Here is a 19,921-nt window from a genome sequence, read left to right on the forward strand (position 1 = left end):
CTTTTTTGTAAATTTTATCTTGATGCGAGGAAAGTTTGTTTATTACCGATTTTGAAAAAACTGGGGTTCGGGCAATGCCAACTGGCTTTCTTTGTATTACAACTCTTGGACAATGTGCACCATGTTTTTAGGGTTGTAACTTTTTTTAAACAAGTCTTAAGTCAAAGGAAATGTATGACTATTTAATCTCTTTTATCTGTAACTTGAAATATTACTAAAGTCATAATGTTCAATTTATGCCATTTTTTATGTATGATATTTTTTTTCTGTTTGCTATTTTAATCTATGAAATAATCGTTGTCCTATTTTCTGTGCTTTTATGATTGTTTTATATGGCAATCGAATAAAGCTTTCCTTGACCTTGACCTTGAACTGAGTTGGTTGCCAGAGTTGAGGGTAAGGACAGCACTGACATAGAGGAACAACAAGATGTAGAGGGTGAGTGATAACATAATGCATGTAATATATGTTTAAATTGCTGATGTGATCACTTACAAACATTGGGGCACATTTACTAAACTGTCATGTAACACAAGGCAGCTTTACAACAAGCATTAGAAATGCAATCGGGCTCGGATTTATTTGAGTTTGAGCTAATGGCATTGTAAATGCCAATGTATTGTTGCTATGTGTTATGGAGTGTGTTCATGTGGTGTGTACTGCCAGTGATCTCCTTGTGAGTGTGAGAATATTGCACCACTTGCCTGTGATGTCCTTCTTGTGAGTGTGAGAAGCTTGCACCTCTGCTGCCTGTGGTCTCCTTGTGAGTGTAAGAAGCTTGCACTGCTGCTGCCTGTGATGTCGTTCTTGTGAGTGGGAGAAGATTGCACCTCAGCTGCCTGTGGTCTCCTTGTGAGTGTATGCACTGTCATCGCTAGCCTGTAGATATGCACTGTCATCGCTAGCCTGTAGATATGCATTGGCTTCACTAGCCTGTAGATATGCACCATCATCGCTAGCCTGTAGATATGCACTGTCATCGCTAGCCTGTAGATATGCGCTGTCATTGCTATCCTGTAGCTATGCGCTGTCGTCGCTAGCCTGTAGATATGCATTATCATCGCTAGCCTGTAGATATGCACTGTCATCGCTAGCCTGTAGATATGCTCTGTCATCGCTAGCCTGTAGATATGCACTGTCATCGCTAGCCTGTAGATATGCATTGGCTTCACTAGCCTGTAGATATGCGCTGTCATTGTTATCCTGTAGATATGCGCTGTCATCGCTAGCCTGTAGATATGCATTATCATCGCTAGCCTGTAGATATGCACTGTCATCGCTATCCTGTAGATATGCACTGTCATCGCTAGCCTGTAGATATGCTCTGTCATCGCTAGCCTGTAGATATGCACTGTCATCGCTAGCCTGTAGATATGCATTGGCTTCACTAGCCTGTAGTTATGCACTGTCATCGCTAGCCTGTAGATATGCTCTGTCATCGCTAGCCTGTAGATATGCATTGTCATCGCTAGCCTGTAGATATGCACTGTCATCGCTAGCCTGTAGATATGCACTGTCATCGCTAGCCTGTAGATATGCTCTGTCATCGCTAGCCTGTAGATATGCACGGTCATCGCTAGCCTGTAGATATGCATTGGCTTCACTAGCCTGTAGATATGCACTGTCATCGCTAGCCTGTAGATATGCACTGTCATCGCTAGCCTGTAGATATGCTCTGTCATCGCTAGCCTGTAGATATGCACTGTCATCGCTAGCCTGTAGATATGCATTGGCTTCACTAGCCTGTAGATATGCACTGTCATCGCTAGCCTGTAGATATGCTCTGTCATCGCTAGCCTGTAGATATGCACTGTCATCGCTAGCCTGTAGATATGCATTGGCTTCACAAGCCTGTAGATATGCACTGTCATCGCTAGCCTGTAGATATGCTCTGTCATCCCTAGCCTGTAGATATGCATTGTCATCGCTAGCCTGTAGATATGCACTGTTATCGCTAGCCTGTAGATATGCACTGTCATCGCTAGCCTTTAGATATGCTCTGTCATCGCTAGCCTGTAGATATGCACGGTCATCGCTAGCCTGTAGATATGCATTGGCTTCACTAGCCTGTAGATATGCACTGTCATCGCTAGCCTGTAGATATGCGCTGTCATCGCTAGCCTGTAGATATGCTCTGTCATCGCTAGCCTGTAGATATGCACTGTCATCGCTAGCCTGTAGATATGCATTAGCTTCACTAGCCTGTAGATATGCACTGTCATCGCTAGCCTGTAGATATGCTCTGTCATCGCTAGCCTGTAGCTATGCACTGTCATCGCTAGCCTGTAGATATGCATTGGCTTCACAAGCCTGTAGATATGCACTGTCATCGCTAGCCTGTAGATATGCTCTGTCATCCATAGCCTGTAGATATGCATTGTCATCGCTAGCCTGTAGATATGCACTGTTATCGCTAGCCTGTAGATATGCACTGTCATCGCTAGCCTGTAGATATGCATTAGCTTCACTAGCCTGTAGATATGCACTGTCATCGCTAGCCTGTAGATATGCTCTGTCATCGCTAGCCTGTAGCTATGCACTGTCATCGCTAGCCTGTAGATATGCATTGGCTTCACAAGCCTGTAGATATGCACTGTCATCGCTAGCCTGTAGATATGCTCTGTCATCCATAGCCTGTAGATATGCATTGTCATCGCTAGCCTGTAGATATGCACTGTTATCGCTAGCCTGTAGATATGCACTGTCATCGCTAGCCTGTAGATATGCATTAGCTTCACTAGCCTGTAGATATGCACTGTCATCGCTAGCCTGTAGATATGCTCTGTCATCGCTAGCCTGTAGCTATGCACTGTCATCGCTAGCCTGTAGATATGCATTGGCTTCACAAGCCTGTAGATATGCACTGTCATCGCTAGCCTGTAGATATGCTCTGTCATCCATAGCCTGTAGATATGCATTGTCATCGCTAGCCTGTAGATATGCACTGTTATCGCTAGCCTGTAGATATGCACTGTCATCGCTAGCCTGTAGATATGCATTAGCTTCACTAGCCTGTAGATATGCACTGTCATCGCTAGCCTGTAGATATGCTCTGTCATCGCTAGCCTGTAGCTATGCACTGTCAACGCTAGCCTGTAGATATGCATTGGCTTCACAAGCCTGTAGATATGCACTGTCATCGCTAGCCTGTAGATATGCTCTGTCATCCATAGCCTGTAGATATGCATTGTCATCGCTAGCCTGTAGATATGCACTGTTATCGCTAGCCTGTAGATATGCACTGTCATCGGTATCCTGTAGATATGAAGTGTCATCACTGGCCTGTAATTATGCACTGTCATTGCTAGCCTATATGCACTGTCATCGCTAGCCTGTAGATATGCATTGTCATCGCTAGCCCATAAATATGCATTGTCATCACTAGCCTGTAGATGTGTACTGTCATCGCTAGCCTGATGATATGCACTGTCATCGCTAGCCTGTAGATATGCACTGTCATCGCTAGCCTGTAGATATGCATTGGCTTCACTAGCCTGTAGATATGCACTGTCATCGCTAGCCTGTAGATATGCGCTGTCATCGCTAGCCTGTAGATATGCTCTGTCATCGCTAGCCTGTAGATATGCACTGTCATCGCTAGCCTGTAGATATGCATTGGCTTCACTAGCCTGTAGATATGCACCGTCATCGCTAGCCTGTAGATATGCACTGTCATCGCTAGCCTGTAGATATGCGCTGTCATTGCTATCCTGTAGATATGCGCTGTCATCGCTACCCTGTAGATATGCATTGGCTTCACTAGCCTGTAGATATGCACTGTCATCGCTAGCCTGTAGATATGCACTGTCATCGCTAGCCTGTATATATGCTCTGTCATCGCTAGCCTGTAGATATGCATTGTCATCGCTAGCCTGTATATGTGCATTGGCTTCACTAGCCTGTAGATATGCACTGTCATCGCTAGCCTGTAGATATGCATTGGCTTCACTAGCCTGTAGATATGCGCTGTCATTGCTATCCTGTAGATATGCGCTGTCATCGCTAGCCTGTAGATATGCATTATCATCGCTAGCATGTAGATATGCACCGTCATCGCTAGCCTGTAGATATGCACTGTCATCGCTAGCCTGTAGATATGCGCTGTCATTGCTATCCTGTAGATATGCTCTGTCATCGCTAGCCTGTAGATATGCACTGTCATCGCTAGCCTGTAGATATGCATTGGCTTCACAAGCCTGTAGATATGCACTGTCATCGCTAGCCTGTAGATATGCTCTGTCATCGCTAGCCTGTAGATATGCACTGTCATCGCTAGCCTGTAGATATGCATTGGCTTCACTAGCCTGTAGATATGCACTGTCATCACTAGCCTGTAGATATGCATTGGCTTCACTAGCCTGTAGATATGCGCTGTCATTGCTATCCTGTAGATATGCGCTGTCATCGCTAGCCTGTAGATATGCATTATCATCGCTAGCCTGTAGATATGCACTGTCATCGCTAGCCTGTAGATATGCACTGTCATCGCTAGCCTGTAGATATGCTCTGTCATCGCTAGCCTGTAGATATGCACTGTCATCGCTAGCCTGTAGATATGCATTGGCTTCACTAGCCTGTAGATATGCACTGTCATCGCTAGCCTGTAGATATGCATTGGCTTCACTAGCCTGTAGATATGCACCATCATCGCTAGCCTGTAGATATGCACTGTCATCGCTAGCCTGTAGATATGCACTGTCATTGCTATCCTGTAGATATGCGCTGTCATCGCTAGCCTATAGATATGCATTATCATCGCTAGCCTGTAGATATGCAGTCATCGCTAGCCTGTAGATATGCGCTGTCATCGCTAGCCTGTAGATATGCATTATCATCGCTAGCCTGTAGATATGCACTGTCATCGCTAGCCTGTAGATATGCACTGTCATCGCTAGCCTGTAGATATGCTCTGTCATCGCTAGCCTGTAGATATGCATTGTCATCGCTAGCCTGTAGATATGCATTGGCTTCACTAGCCTGTAGATATGCACTGTCATCGCTAGCCTGTAGATATGCATTGGCTTCACTAGCCTGTAGATATGCGCTGTCATTGCTATCCTGTAGATATGCGCTGTCATCGCTAGCCTGTAGATATGCATTATCATCGCTAGCCTGTAGATATGCACCGTCATCGCTAGCCTGTAGATATGCACTGTCATCGCTAGCCTGTAGATATGCGCTGTCATTGCTATCCTGTAGATATGCTCTGTCATCGCTAGCCTGTAGATATGCACTGTCATCGCTAGCCTGTAGATATGCATTGGCTTCACAAGCCTGTAGATATGCACTGTCATCGCTAGCCTGTAGATATGCTCTGTCATCGCTAGCCTGTAGATATGCACTGTCATCGCTAGCCTGTAGATATGCGCTGTCATTGCTATCCTGTAGATATGCGCTGTCATCGCTAGCCTGTAGATATGCATTATCATCGCTAGCCTGTAGATATGCACTGTCATCACTAGCCTGTAGATAGGCTCTGTCATCGCTAGCCTGTAGATATGCACTGTCATCGCTAGCCTGTAGATATGCATTGGCTTCACTAGCCTGTAGATATGCACTGTCATCGCTGTCATCGCTAGCCTGTAGATATGCATTGGCTTCACTAGCCTGTAGATATGCACCGTCATCGCTAGCCTGTAGATATGCACTGTCATCGCTAGCCTGTAGATATGCACTGTCATTGCTATCCTGTAGATATGCGCTGTCATCGCTAGCCTGTAGATATGCATTATCATCGCTAGCCTGTAGATATGCAGTCATCGCTAGCCTGTAGATATGCTCTGTCATCGGTAGCCTGTAGATATGCACTGTCATCGCTAGCCTGTAGATATGCATTGGCTTCACTAGCCTGTAGATATGCACTGTCATCGCTAGCCTGTAGATATGCATTGGCTTCACTAGCCTGTAGATATGCACTGTCATCGCTAGCCTGTAGATATGCATTGGCTTCACTAGCCTGTAGATATGCACTGTCATCGCTAGCCTGTAGATATGCACTGTCATCGCTAGCCTGTAGATATGCTCTGTCATCGCTAGCCTGTAGATATGCACTGTCATCGCTAGCCTGTAGATATGCATTGGCTTCACTAGCCTGTAGATATGCACTGTCATCGCTAGCCTGTAGATATGCACCATCATCGCTAGCCTGTAGATATGCACTGTCATCGCTAGCCTGTAGATATGCGCTGTGATTGCTATCCTGTAGATATGCGCTGTCATCGCTACCCTGTAGATATGCATTATCATCGCTAGCCTGTAGATATGCACTGTCATCGCTAGCCTGTAGATATGCACTGTCATCGCTAGCCTGTAGATATGCTCTGTCATCGCTAGCCTGTAGATATGCATTGTCATCGCTAGCCTGTAGATATGCATTGGCTTCACTAGCCTGTAGATATGCACTGTCATCGCTAGCCTGTAGATATGCATTGGCTTCACTAGCCTGTAGATATGCGCTGTCATTGCTATCCTGTAGATATGCGCTGTCATCGCTAGCCTGTAGATATGCATTATCATCGCTAGCCTGTAGATATGCACCGTCATTGCTAGCCTGTAGATATGCACTGTCATCGCTAGCCTGTAGATATGCGCTGTCATTGCTATCCTGTAGATATGCTCTGTCATCGCTAGCCTGTAGATATGCACTGTCATCGCTAGCCTGTAGATATGCATTGGCTTCACAAGCCTGTAGATATGCACTGTCATCGCTAGCCTGTAGATATGCTCTGTCATCGCTAGCCTGTAGATATGCACTGTCATCGCTAGCCTGTAGATATGCATTGGCTTCACTAGCCTGTAGATATGCACTGTCATCGCTAGCCTGTAGATATGCATTGGCTTCACTAGCCTGTAGATATGCGCTGTCATTGCTATCCTGTAGATATGCGCTGTCATCGCTAGCCTGTAGATATGCATTATCATCGCTAGCCTGTAGATATGCACTGTCATCGCTAGCCTGTAGATATGCACTGTCATCGCTAGCCTGTAGATATGCTCTGTCATCGCTAGCCTGTAGATATGCACTGTCATCGCTAGCCTGTAGATATGCATTGGCTTCACTAGCCTGTAGATATGCACTGTCATCGCTAGCCTGTAGATATGCACTGTCATCGCTAGCCTGTAGATATGCTCTGTCATCGCTAGCCTGTAGATATGCACTGTCATCGCTAGCCTGTAGATATGCATTGGCTTCACTAGCCTGTAGATATGCACTGTCATCGCTAGCCTGTACATATGCTCTGTCATCGCTAGCCTGTAGATATGCACTGTCATCGCTAGCCTGTAGATATGCATTGGCTTCACAAGCCTGTAGATATGCACTGTCATCGGTAGCCTGTAGATATGCTCTGTCATCGCTAGCCTGTAGATATGCATTGTCATCGCTAGCCTGTAGATATGCATTGGCTTCACTAGCCTGTGGATATGCACTGTCATCGCTAGCCTGTAGATATGCACTGTCATCGCTAGCCTGTAGATATGCTCTGTCATCGCTAGCCTGTAGATATGCTCTGTCATCGCTAGCCTGTAGATATGCACTGTCATCGCTAGCCTGTAGATATGCATTGGCTTCACTAGCCTGTACATATGCACTGTCATCGCTACTCTGCCCTCACTACTGTGTGTGTGTGAAAAACGTACGTAAAGTCATGAACCCACAGCCTCTTTATATTGCTGTCCTTGCACACAACACATTTTTAGGTCTGCCTTAGAATCGTCTTTCGTGTTATTTAAAAACACTTTTAAATACATATGTAAATACATAAAGTCTTTGGATCTGCCCTCTTCATCCAGTGGCCTGTTACATTGTTACTCTCGTTTTGCTTCCGCCCACCGTAGCATACACCGTGGGGTAATAGGTCTCCCACTTTTCATCCATTGACAGTTGTACACTGAGAATGACCACATGCACCAGGGCTTGACGGGCCAATATGTCTTTCATTTCTATTTTATTTGTTCTGTGAGGGTCCTGTAGCTTCCCAACTTGCAATTTTACTATTTTCACTTTTAAAACTGTAATGTCTATTGCATTTGCTACCAAAAAAATAAATAAGGGCAGGCTTGCAAGACTAGACCTGTTGCGCTTGACAATGCTTGTTTTGATTCTCTGTTGGATGCTGTCTCTTGAAGTCTAAGATGGGAACAAATTAATTCACAGGGCAAGATCTTCGTTTACATTTTGAGTTTTTTTTCGGTTTTAAAACATGGACGCGCATTACTTGCCATGAGGATGTGAGGCTTGTAATGTTAGCACGTTAACCGAGGGGCGGCTGCAGCACGACCCTCTTGGCCGCCCCATAAAAATAGGTCATTTGGCTGCAGCACATTAGACGCTTTGAGAGGGGGACACAGCGCCTCATTGTGCTGTGGCGCAATTTTGACATTTAGGACGTGTCGTTGAGGCAGCAAAGCCTTTGTCAGGTGACAAGAAATGCGACCGGCTCCTCCGAAATAAAAACGCACTGTTACATTTACACGACCAGTGATGTGAACACATTTCCCTGTCATCCGGGTTATTTTTGTCGCATATTTGGTTAGAGCGCTGGCCGTCTAGATTTGCGGGGAACGAGGCGCAGTCTACGATTTTACAAAGACCCCTCGCGCCTGGAAAAAGATGCCCCGTACAGCGCATGCGGACACTCACTGAAGAGATCAGATGACTTTTTTGTATGCAATGCAATGGTGAACGCGCTCGCACCATCTGGATTGCATTACACGGGCACTCTGACAGCTCCTAATTAAGATTAATAAGTCTGCCGTGCGCGAAACCGCCGAAAATATGCCACATCGGGCACGCGTAAATTACATATAGCCTATCACGTCAACGCTACTAAATACACAGCACAGCGAAGACGAATCACTAGGCAGATGCCATAAAAAACTAAGGAATGTGCCAGCCGGACCCCTTTCTGAATTCTTTTTTTTTTTTAACGCATAAGAGCTCGCAAGCTCCGCCCCCCACTTCGTGGAGGCGTAGGCCCGAGCCCTAAAAATATGGAGCATTTCTGCTCTCTCTGTGTGCTGTTGCACTGTGTGAAGCCTAGCACTAATGCAGCCACCCTTTCACTATAGTACAATGGTGCCTGTGTTACAGGCAGGATTGTTTTTGTGCAAGAAGGGTCACCTTACTGCAAAGAATCCTTAGAGGCATTTTCCTTTCTCAGTGTGTGCTGCAGAATGCAACACATTAAAAAGAGGAAATAACAAGGAAAAATAAAGATGTGTCTCCTTGTTATGCCTCACATGGGAAGGCGTAGTATTTTGACACATTCCCAGGTTAACAAGTCTTTGTAAATCTGGGAATCCACTTAAATCCATGAGTGGATGTTTATGAACACCCACGCTGTAGCCATGTAATGCCTTCCCAGAGCAGAGTAACACATGGCAGTGACTTGCACTGCCTTGATTTACAACAAATTTAGTATATCACAGAGAGCTATGCAAGGTGGCTCTGATTGGCATAATAAATCGCACCCAAGGGGTTGTATTGCCCTTATCACCTTGTGTGACACAAGGGAAACACAGGGCCTAGATAAATGTGGCCCAGAGTGTAAACATCATACCAAAAACTGTGATAAAGGCCCATAATCCATATACCAGTCACCTGTGGTGCATTGTAATTAATTATCTGTATCCATATTTATTTTGTGTTTTTCTTATATAAGAAGTTGTAAAACTACATTTCCTTATCTATTTAACTGATAGACGTGCACTCATACTATGTCTGTTGTTTTTTAGCTATTTAAGCTGCCAAATATTACATAACAGTACATTCAATGGTAAATACTAGCATTATACCATACATGTATGTGACATATTGTTATTTAAAGAAATTTCATCCTGTTTTTTAATTTCCCTTGCTGTCCATCTGCTCAGCTGCTGGCCTATAATTCATGAAAGACTGCACTGAGAATTACTTAAAAGAAGCACAGTGTTCTGTATTTATCCACTTTTAAAAATAAATGCAGGCAGAAAACACATTGTTTTCTGTCTGTATTTATCTGTCAAAATCCATAAAAACAGAAAACAGGGAGCCTTGATTGTAATCTGCCTAGTTATTACATACATCCACCAAATTGAAGGGGTACCAGCAGTGCAGGCTTGCATGTGTGTGCAGGATTATGTTATATCTTCACAAATGTCTCATGTATAAAACAGACACAGACACAGCTCATTCAGGATACAGAAAACGTCAGTACATTCATATGTGTCACACATCTACAATGGCACAAGTAATGATGTATTTTTAAGACCAAACATACTGGTTGACGAGTTTATGATCAAAATGTTATGCATTTTTCATTTCAAAAATCTTTATTTCGATCACAGATTATAAAAGACACATAGCATATATACAACTTAAAAGCTTATTAAACATGAAGTGATCCAATATTTAAAATGGTTTAAACGAATCGTAAAATAATCCAATATATTTCATTCAACTAGTCCTTCTTTCCTTTTTGTTTTTTCCTTCTACACCAGTCTTTTCATCGCTCGGGTTCGGATGTACCACATTGAAGTCAAAAATTTCGATAAGGCGAAAACTAGAGTGGGAGAGAGGTCAGATTTTAAAACTCTGTAGGCTGGTTGAAAAGATCTGAAGCCCAAATTCCTAAGTAGCGGGACTAACCAGTATTTCCTACTCCTCTCGTAGCCTTTACAAAAAAAGACAGCGTGCACGTCGTCCTCCTTCTGGTAAGCACATATTGGACAAGTTGCCACATTAGAGCGAGATTGCCATGACGCTGTAAATGAAGCTAGTGGAAGGCATCCATATCTCCATTGTAAAAATAGTTTTCTCGTTATTACAGGTGAGATTGCGTCTAGAGTGCTTTCAAGGCAATAAGAGTCTTTCACTTTCAGGAACAAGTGTGTCAAGGATCCTTCACGCGTAGCATTAATAGCTCTTGTGAGCATCAGTTCGTAATATGCTCTCACTAATGCCTTTTTTGGAATCTTTGTACAAGAGTTTGCAGGATCCGTCCATAATTCCGGGTATCCTATCTCCTCTAGCATTCCCTTGACATAGGTCATCCAAGGGATCCTATTGGCGTTCCGTAGCTCCAAAAATTCCTGAAGTTCCTCTCTATAGTTTGTGAGGTCAGGGCTACACCACAACCGCCTCCAGAAAGTTAGGGGTTTGAGTCCCAGCTCCTCTATTATTGGACGGATTCCCAGGTCTAGTCTGAGGGGGAATAGGGGGGTGCTCTGGGGAAGGGCAACAACCTGCCTCAAAAATTTATTTTCTGTGGACTGTAAGTTGTGTGATTGAGAGTGACCCCACAGTTCTGCCCCATATGTGACACCCGCCCGTGCTTGAATTTTTTAGATGTGCATAATTGGGGTTAGTGGGCGATAGAAAGATTTATTCGCCAGACGCATTATGCCACCCGCCAACTGTGCCAGTTTGATGGACACTTTAGTCTGGTGACTCGTCCACATTAAATGTTTGTTTAAAGTGATCCCCAAGTATTCAATGCTGCGCACACGTTCTAGTTGAACAGAACCTATCCTTGGTGGGACTCGATTTTGCGGGTTAGGGTTTAAGATCATAAATTTAGTTTTTTGTGGGTTTATTTCTAAACCGTGTTCAGAGCAAAATTCTAAGAAACCGTCCAGGATGCGTTGAATCCCCATGGGGGATTTAGACAGTAGCAGGGTGTCATCTGCAAACATAATTGCAGGCACCCTGCTGCCTGTCAGCTTTGGTGCATCAATATTGGCGATCCTATTTAGGTGGGCAATCACCCCGTTCACGAAGAGGCAGAACAGGGTCGGAGCTAACACACAACCCTGTCTTACCCCTCTGCGAACGGGGAATCTTTTGGTTAACTTGCCTCCTTTGCCACATCTTACACGGGCATAATTATTGTGGTGGAGCCTCATTAGGATTGCCAATATATCACCTGGGACGTTTAGCTCCGCCATCACTTTCCACAGCCTCTTTCTGGGTACCAAATCGAAGGCTGCGCGTAGATCTACAAAGATGGTGTAGAGACTTCCGCCCTCGATTACAGCTGTTCTCCAGTAGAGGAGATTTAGTCTAACTATTTGATCTATGGTTGACACACCCTGCCTAAATCCTGCCTGGTAGGGAGATAGAATGTTCATCTCTTCTATCCATGCCTGCAATCTATTCAAAATCAGTCTACCGAAAAGTTTTTGTGAGATGTCAATGAGACTGATAGGGCGATAGTTCGCGGGAAGCAGGGGGGATCCCTTTTTATAAATTGGGACCACCTCTGCTCCCCGCCAAGTATCGGGCACCTCTATTCCCCCCAAAATTGCATTAAATATCAGTGTGAGGTATGGTGACCATATCCTCGGTTCCTGTTTGAAGAGATCCCCAGGGACTCCATCGAGGCCCGGGGCTTTTCCTGCAGCTAGGTTTTTAATGGCCTCCCTCACCTCTTTTTCAGTGAAAGCAGCCCCGGTGGAACTAGTTGTGTTTAAAATACCATCACCGTTTTGGTCTTCCCCCCCTAGCGCGTATAATGTCTCAAAGTGGTTCTGCCATGCCGATTCAGCTATGTTGGGCTCTATGGCGGAGGCTAAATCCTCCGTACCATTAGCTACTATGCGCCAAAATCTACGAGAATCTCTAGTTGTTAGTGCCTTAGTGAGATTCTCCCAATAATTTTGGTCCCATTCAGCCCGCGCATTTGCGAGAAGGATTTTGTATGATCTTCTCCTGTCGCGGATTATTTCGCGGTTTAGGCGTCCCTTTATAGCAAGTAGCAGGAGAGTCTTAGCATCCCTACAAGCGGCATTATACCATGATGACTTAGATATGGGGCCTGTCCTTTTCCCTACAGATGAGAACAGATCCTGTTCTAGGGTGGAAATAGTATCTGCATGTATTTGTGCGAGATAGCCTCTGGTGGTTTCATCGGAAGCTTCACTTCCTAGCTGAAAGGCTCTCTCTAGGAATGGTATTATCCTTTCGTATAGCCGGGGTATTCTATCTGGATTATTAACCATTTTCTCCCATTTAACTTTTCTCCGATTATTTTCAAGTTGGAGACCCGCCTTGCCATTATCCGATCCATGGGAGTTAACCTCCCCCACATACAAGGTATAGGTCAGTTCCAGGGCATTGGGGTCACTGTCCGTTCTTTCAATTTGCATTGATGGTAAGTGAGGGAACATGGCCTTCCTATTTACCTCAACAAAATAAACTTCAAGTTGAATCTCTATGCATCTGAAAGTAAAATAACTCTGATTGTTGTGTAAAGTGTTACATCTGATCGAATTTTCAACTCTATTCAGAAATCAATGTGAAAGTTATGACTCCAGTGCAGGTAAGTGTGTGGAACTTCAGTTAGCACTAATGTTCTCATAAACTGTATAATGGCTATTAACCATTATGATGTATCCCTGTGGTGTGAAGATTTGGAAATGTGAGACATGTTGGTTTGACACCAACTGACAGACTGATACAGACATTCACATAGCCAGTCACTCACCCATATGTTCATTGAGACACCTAATAACTCACACATACAGTCAGTCAGTCATTCACCCACTGAATCATCTATACAGGTACTGATACACCAACTGATTCACCAACACACCTTGGTATATATCTTTAATGTTCATAAACTTTTTTAAAAAAATTCACAGTCACTATCATCAGAGATGTCATTTGAGATGTCAGCAGTGATGTCATCAGTGATGTAACTTACCATGTCATGAATGATGCAATATGGGAGGTCATAAGCAGTGCACTGCTGAATTTCACTTTTTTTTTTACAAGTGAAACCTGAGCCTAACTACAATGTCCCTGTAACATTTTCAATTAACTTTTTTCAACTTACATTTCTTAACTATAACATCCTTGTAATCTTTGGTGTTTTTAGTGAATTTCTAAGGTTTTTTAAATGCTAATTCCTAACTATAACATCCCTGTAATCTTAGTTTTTTTTCCAGTGAATTGTTGTGGTTTTTGTAAGTAGTAGTCGCGTTTGCAGACTGGTGGGTAAAGGGGGATAGCCTCCAACTAGCTCCCAGGAATCCCACTGAGTAGGACTTACAGGAGGCACCAGGAGAGCTTCTAGGACTCCAAGGTCCCTCAGGAGTAAAGTGAACTTCATCCCCCAACCAGTAATGCGCCAGGAGCTGCATTTGGGGAGCGGTGGAGAATCAGGGCATGGCCTCCGAAGACCTCTTAGCAATTCTGCTGTGTGGGACTTACTGAAGGTAACAGGAGGGGTAGGTGGCCACAAAGGACGTCCTTCGGGGCCAACTACCTCTCCTGTTACCTCTAGTAAGTCCCACACAGCAGGATTGCTGAGAGGTTATCAGAGGCTACACCCCCCTTCACCGCCACTGTGCAAACGCACCTCCTGGTGTATTACTGGTTGGGACAAGAAGTCCACTTCAGTCTTGAGGCTCTCATGAGTAAACTAGAATTCATTCCCCAACCAGCAGCAAGCTGGGAGGCGGATTTGCAGTGTGGTGGAGAAAGGGGGCGGAGTCTCTATTGAGTTGCCAGCTTTTTCAAAATTATTTTTTTCTATTTTTTAGGAAGGCGTTGTGGGGCCCCCCTGTCCTTGTCCGTTTTATGCCCCAGGGACCCCATCCCCCAGGGCGCAGCATTTGCAATTTTTTACTGAAAACTATGGGGGAGAGGGGACATGCTACCCCCTCCTGGGCCTATTTCGGCACCAGGGACACCATCCCCAGGGGCCTGCCCCTTTACAAAACAATTATGAAAAAAGGGAGCGGGTGCCCGGCCTCCCTCCTGGTCCGAATTTGGACCCGGAGACCCCATTGCCTGGGGCCTGACCTTTTCTTTTTTTTTGTTATAAAAGGGAGGGTGGGCCGAGCAGCCCCCTCCCAGGCCATTTTCAGCCCTGGAGACTCATGCCCCGGGCCCTGCCCCTTTTTAAAAAAAGAATTGGGGCCATGCGGGCCCCCTCCAAGGCCAATATTGGCCTCAGTGACCCCATCCCCTGGGACTAGGCCTCTACTGTGGGTGCCCTTGTCCCACCTAGGGCACCCGCTCTTATCTGTTGGGAGCCGTGGGGGAGGCTCAAGGCCCGCACGGATCATACCAGATCCCTACGTCTTGTGGTAGCCGGCATTACCTTTGGACAGAGAGAGCTGCTAACATTTTGCTCCCTCTGTCCAAAAGCAATTCTGCTCTGCTTTTAGCAAGCAAGAGGATTTTTTATTCTCTTGCTTCCTGAAAGCAGAGCATTGTTTGCTATGACGCTCCCGGCTAGGGATAGCAAACTGCAAAGTCCCAAGGGTGGGCACCCCAAGACTTTGCTGGGAGCAGGCCCTGATGGTTGGCGGTCCCCAGGGTCGTCTATGGCTCCACAATGGGGGCCAACCAGAAAACTGAAAATGCTAAAGCCTATACATATATCCTAACTAAACATTTATTACTAAACATAAACAATTTCTAGTAGTTTTTCAGAGTGTGTTTTTTTATTTTTTCAGCTCTACATTTAACATTATCCCCCCTACAAAATATACAAGCTATCTAAAACTACAAAAAAACTTAGCCTACCTATAACTAACTAACTTACACTACTCCTAAACTAGATCTATTTACATACTAACCCTATCTATCTACAACAACATACAAAATATAACATGAGGGATAACATTAAGAGAGGTAGAAAGAGGGAGAGTCCATAGCGAGGTTATTTGTTGGACAGGACTTGCAGGCACCCCTGTAGCAAGCTATTATTCTCAATCATGAGAGTTGTACATTTTGCTACCTGGCCTGTGAGGATGTTCATGGTCCTCTGCTGCAGTCTCATGTATTTGATCATTGTCAGTCTTAGCTGCTGTGCTTTGCTGTGTTCCGTTTTCAGTGCTGCTGTAGTGGCTGCACCATGGCTGCTTTTGTAGGTGGCCTTCTTCCCTTCATGAGGTGTGACAGTGTCCGTTGACATAAAAGGGGGTTGGTATGCTTGGTGGGTGGGCCCATGTGCCTTTTGCCTTTTCATCCTCATAAAGTCTTCCCATTCTTTGGAATGCCCTCAATACCTTTCAGCTGTTCTCAAAATGCAGTTTGCGTGCCACAAATGACTTTTTAGCTTAAGCATTCCTGTTGGCTACTCATAAAGTATATAGAAACATTAATGTATTAGTCGTATCAAATGAAGTTGGAGCTCAATATTATTGTTCATCTTGGTATGTATACACATGCATTCCCTGCTTTACAATGTAATGAACACTTAAATATCACTTAGTGGTACTGTCAGACCACATCTAATTTCAAGGGACAGGAAACTTAAAATCTTGGTTTATTAGATTGAGGGGACCTACATGGCTATGCCATTATTGATAATCATCTACATATATATCGGTTTCTAAATATTGCACATGACATGCAGTATGCATGAGTGTGATCTATGGCCACACAGGCCACATACGATTTTTTGATGGTCACTCAGCATTTACTGCATCCACTTCCCTTCTCCTGTATTCAGTGGACCACCCAAGTGTGCTTCATTGCTGGATAATCATGTGTGTTTGCCTGTACAATAGAATTGCATCAAAGGTCACATGTACTAAGAAAGTATCTATGCAGGTCATGAAGTCAAGTTCATCGTGTGAATTGTATAATAGCTGATCAAACTTTTATGTACCTTTTCACCCTCGTATTACATGTGCTTAGTGTGAGCATCCTTACCCCAATATGAGCACTGTTGCACCATGGTGCAAGGGTTCCTATGTCATAGAAATTATTGTTTTGGGGGAAGAAAGGGACACCTTCCTGCACACAAAAAGCATCTGAGGCCTATTCCAATGTCTATGTGTATTGCCAATGCAACACACATAGCAAGAAGAAGCTTTCAAGAGACTATAACATATTCCACCCTGTTGAGGCTCACATGGGATGGCGTAGGATTTTGGCATATTCCCAGGTTAAATAATCTAATTACATCTGTCAAAGTGGCAAATAATATTGGTGGACGCGTGAGAACAAAAACTCTCCACCCGTGTATCCCCTTCTCAGTGCAAGGCAACACAAGGCAGCAACTTGTGCTGTCTTGCATTACTCCAAGTTTACTATGCCATGCAGAGCTACACAAGGTGCCTCTGAGTGCCACAATAAAGTTGACTTAAGTGCTTGTGTTGTCTTTCATTGCCTTGCAATACGTAAGCTCAATGCAAGGCCTTGCTACTTGTCAGACACAATTACTCATCATTAACACTGATACTAACATACATACAGCTAGAAAAATTGCAAACAACATGAATGTAAATGTGTAAATGCCTATGCATCCAGCCCTGAAACTTGAGCCATTCCCTGATTAAATAAGGACAGCATATCTTAAATTTTGGCAATTTTGTATGCCTTCCCAACAGAGGCATTACAAGGATACATATTTAAAATGATCCCTGTATTTTCATATCTCTACATTTGCTACATTCTGCAGCATACGTTTCTTAGGATAGTTTTTGTGCAGTAAGGTATCTATTCCTGCTTGTAAAACAGGCACACTTTTACATTGCATGCGCTTTTACAACGCATGCGATGTAATGTGTATTGGCGGAGGAGACTATCCAAGTCATTGTGAGGAAACTTAGGCTGTTTCCCCACAACGATGTGCACCAAGCAGGAAGGAGGAAGCAGGAACCGGGAGGAGAGATAGCAATGCTGGAGAGGAGAGAGGTAAGGGGGTTTGTGCTTGGGGTGGGGGTTACTTTTGTAGGGTTTAGGGTAGTGTAAAAGCAGTGTTCTAACGTTTGTGTGCTTTTTTTAACAGATTTGCGTGGTTTTTTGTAGTGTAGTGTTGTAGTGTTTGTTTAGTGTAGTGTATTAGGGTTTAGGGTACTGTTGTAGTGATTTAGGTTTTAGGGTAGTATAGTAGTGTTTGTGTAGTGTAGTGATTTAGGTTTTAAGGTAGTGTAGTAGTGTCTGTGTGGTGTAGTGTTTTAGGGTTTAGGGTAGTGTAGTAATGATTGTGTAGTGTAGTGTTTTAGGGTTTAGGGTAGTGTAGTAGTGTTTGTGTAGTGTAGTGTTTTAGGGTTTAGGGTAGTGTTGTAGTGTTTGTGTAGTGTAGCGTTTTAGGGTTTAGGGTAGTGTAGTGTTTTAGGGTTTAGTGTAGTATAGTAGTGTTTGTGTAGTGTTTTAGGATAGTGAAGTACTGTTTGTGTAGTGTTTTAGGGTTTAGGGTAGTGTAGTAGTGTTTGTGTAGTGTAGTGTAGTGTGCAGGTCCGACACGACTTGTGCTGCCTCTACTGCTCAGGGGGTCTGAGAAGCAGAGGCAGCACAAGTCATGTCGGACCTGCACAGGAGTAGGCAATACGCCCTCAGCACGCCCGAGGAGGTGTCTGAACGAACACCAAAAGGTACTTTAAAGGCCTTTCGCAATCCAATTTTTTTTTCAAGATTTAACCTACAGAACAAGGATGTTTTTTGCTTTTTCTTATTTACTCACTATAGTTATTAGGTCCTGAAGAAAGCCAACCTGACCCCTTAAGAGCATTTATTGGCTGAAACATGTCGATCTTTTTATGGACAATAGTTCGTGCGGAAGCTCCCTAAATATAGCTTCCTACGCAGTCAATTCTTTTAACCAGGCTTTTTCTCCAGTATTAATTAAAATTTGCTCCAACTGGTCATACAAGCCTTTTTATAGAAACACCCCACTTTTTTATATTCTCTAATCGCTACTGCACTAACCAGTGGTTACCTCCGGGTGGAGGAAGCATACAACTAAATCCAATGATGATGCTGTCACGTCTCTAAAACAAAGGCGGAGAATCAAGGTACACCGCCATTCGAGCCTTGGTACGTGAATGAGGATTTTTTTAACGGAACAGGAAACGATTAGAATATAAAACCCTGGTTACTCTGGACAAGTGATCCTTTTTCCCCCCATTGATTTTTTTGGTATTGATAACAAGGAAGTTGAAAGGGTCACAGACTTTTCCTTCTCCCCCTATGTGATAAAAAAGTAATTACAAGTGGACCACAGATCCAGTATTCCAAGCTTGAGGGGTAGTTATGAAAAAACTGCGTCCACCAGTCTGCTGTTTTTTACACGGAGGAACCACTAAATACTGTAGATGGCTAGATCTCACTGCTCTGGTAGGACAATACTTGCTGATCTGTGAATTCACGAAAGCAGGACAGTTCAGATACAGGGCCTTAAAGACCATGCAGCACACCTTGAACATTGTTCTCTGTGCGACTGGCAGCCAGTGAAGGTCCTTCGTCACTATGGAGATGTGGCCATATTTAGGCAGATCATGTATCAGCCAAGCGGCCTGGTTTTGGATTAACTGGAGTCTGCGCAGTAGGACTTTGGGAAGACCCAAGTAAAGAGAGTTGGCATAGTCAACTCTTGACATGACTAGGGCTATTATTACTTGGGCCAAAGCCTCCTTGGTAAGAAATGTCCTTATCTTTTTTATACGCCGCAGTTGGCAGAAACTTGCCGATGTCACAACTCCTACTTGCTGCTTAAATGAGAGCTCCTCATCAATGATGACCCCAAGACTTTTTACTGCCTTTTTAGTAGAGGGAGGGGGGCCCATCTCAATGGGCCAGAGTGATGGAATCCATTGGTCCACCTTACTTTTTGTAATAACTATCTCAGTTTTGTCGGAATTCAACTTCAACTGATTGTTGTTCATCCAATCCTGGATGAACAGCATCATGTCCTGAAACTTGTCTAGATGTGGGTCTTTCATTGATCGTGAGTATTAATTGCATATCATCAGCGCATTAAAGATGTTTATGTCTTTGATCTTAAGGAACCTGACCAAGGGGCAGATGTAGATATTAAAGAAGTGAGGAGAAAGAGAGGAACCTTGAGATTCCCTGCAGTTCAGTTATACCTCAGGTGACACAAAGGGGGGTAGCCTGGCTTACTGGGATCTCTCACTCAAAAACAACATGATCCAGTTCAAAGCTGAGTCTTGAAGCCCTGCGGCCCTGATCCAGTCAGCC

The 19,921-nt window shown here is 44.2% G+C and overlaps 1 long non-coding RNA gene across 1 annotated transcript in view; it reads left to right on the forward strand.

Moving 5' to 3' along the window:
* The first annotated feature begins 347 nt into the window (after positions 1 to 347).
* The window catches only part of LOC144819584 (uncharacterized), a 353,768-nt gene continuing 334,194 nt past the window's right edge, over positions 348 to 19,921 (forward strand). The window contains exon 1 of the long non-coding RNA XR_013607454.1: positions 348 to 438. This is a non-coding gene — a long non-coding RNA (uncharacterized LOC144819584). The remainder of the gene's footprint in view (positions 439 to 19,921) is intronic.

The sequence above is a fragment of the Lissotriton helveticus genome, chromosome 2_1, assembly GCF_964261635.1.
Source record: "Lissotriton helveticus chromosome 2_1, aLisHel1.1, whole genome shotgun sequence".
NCBI classification, from domain to species: Eukaryota; Metazoa; Chordata; class Amphibia; order Caudata; family Salamandridae; genus Lissotriton; species Lissotriton helveticus.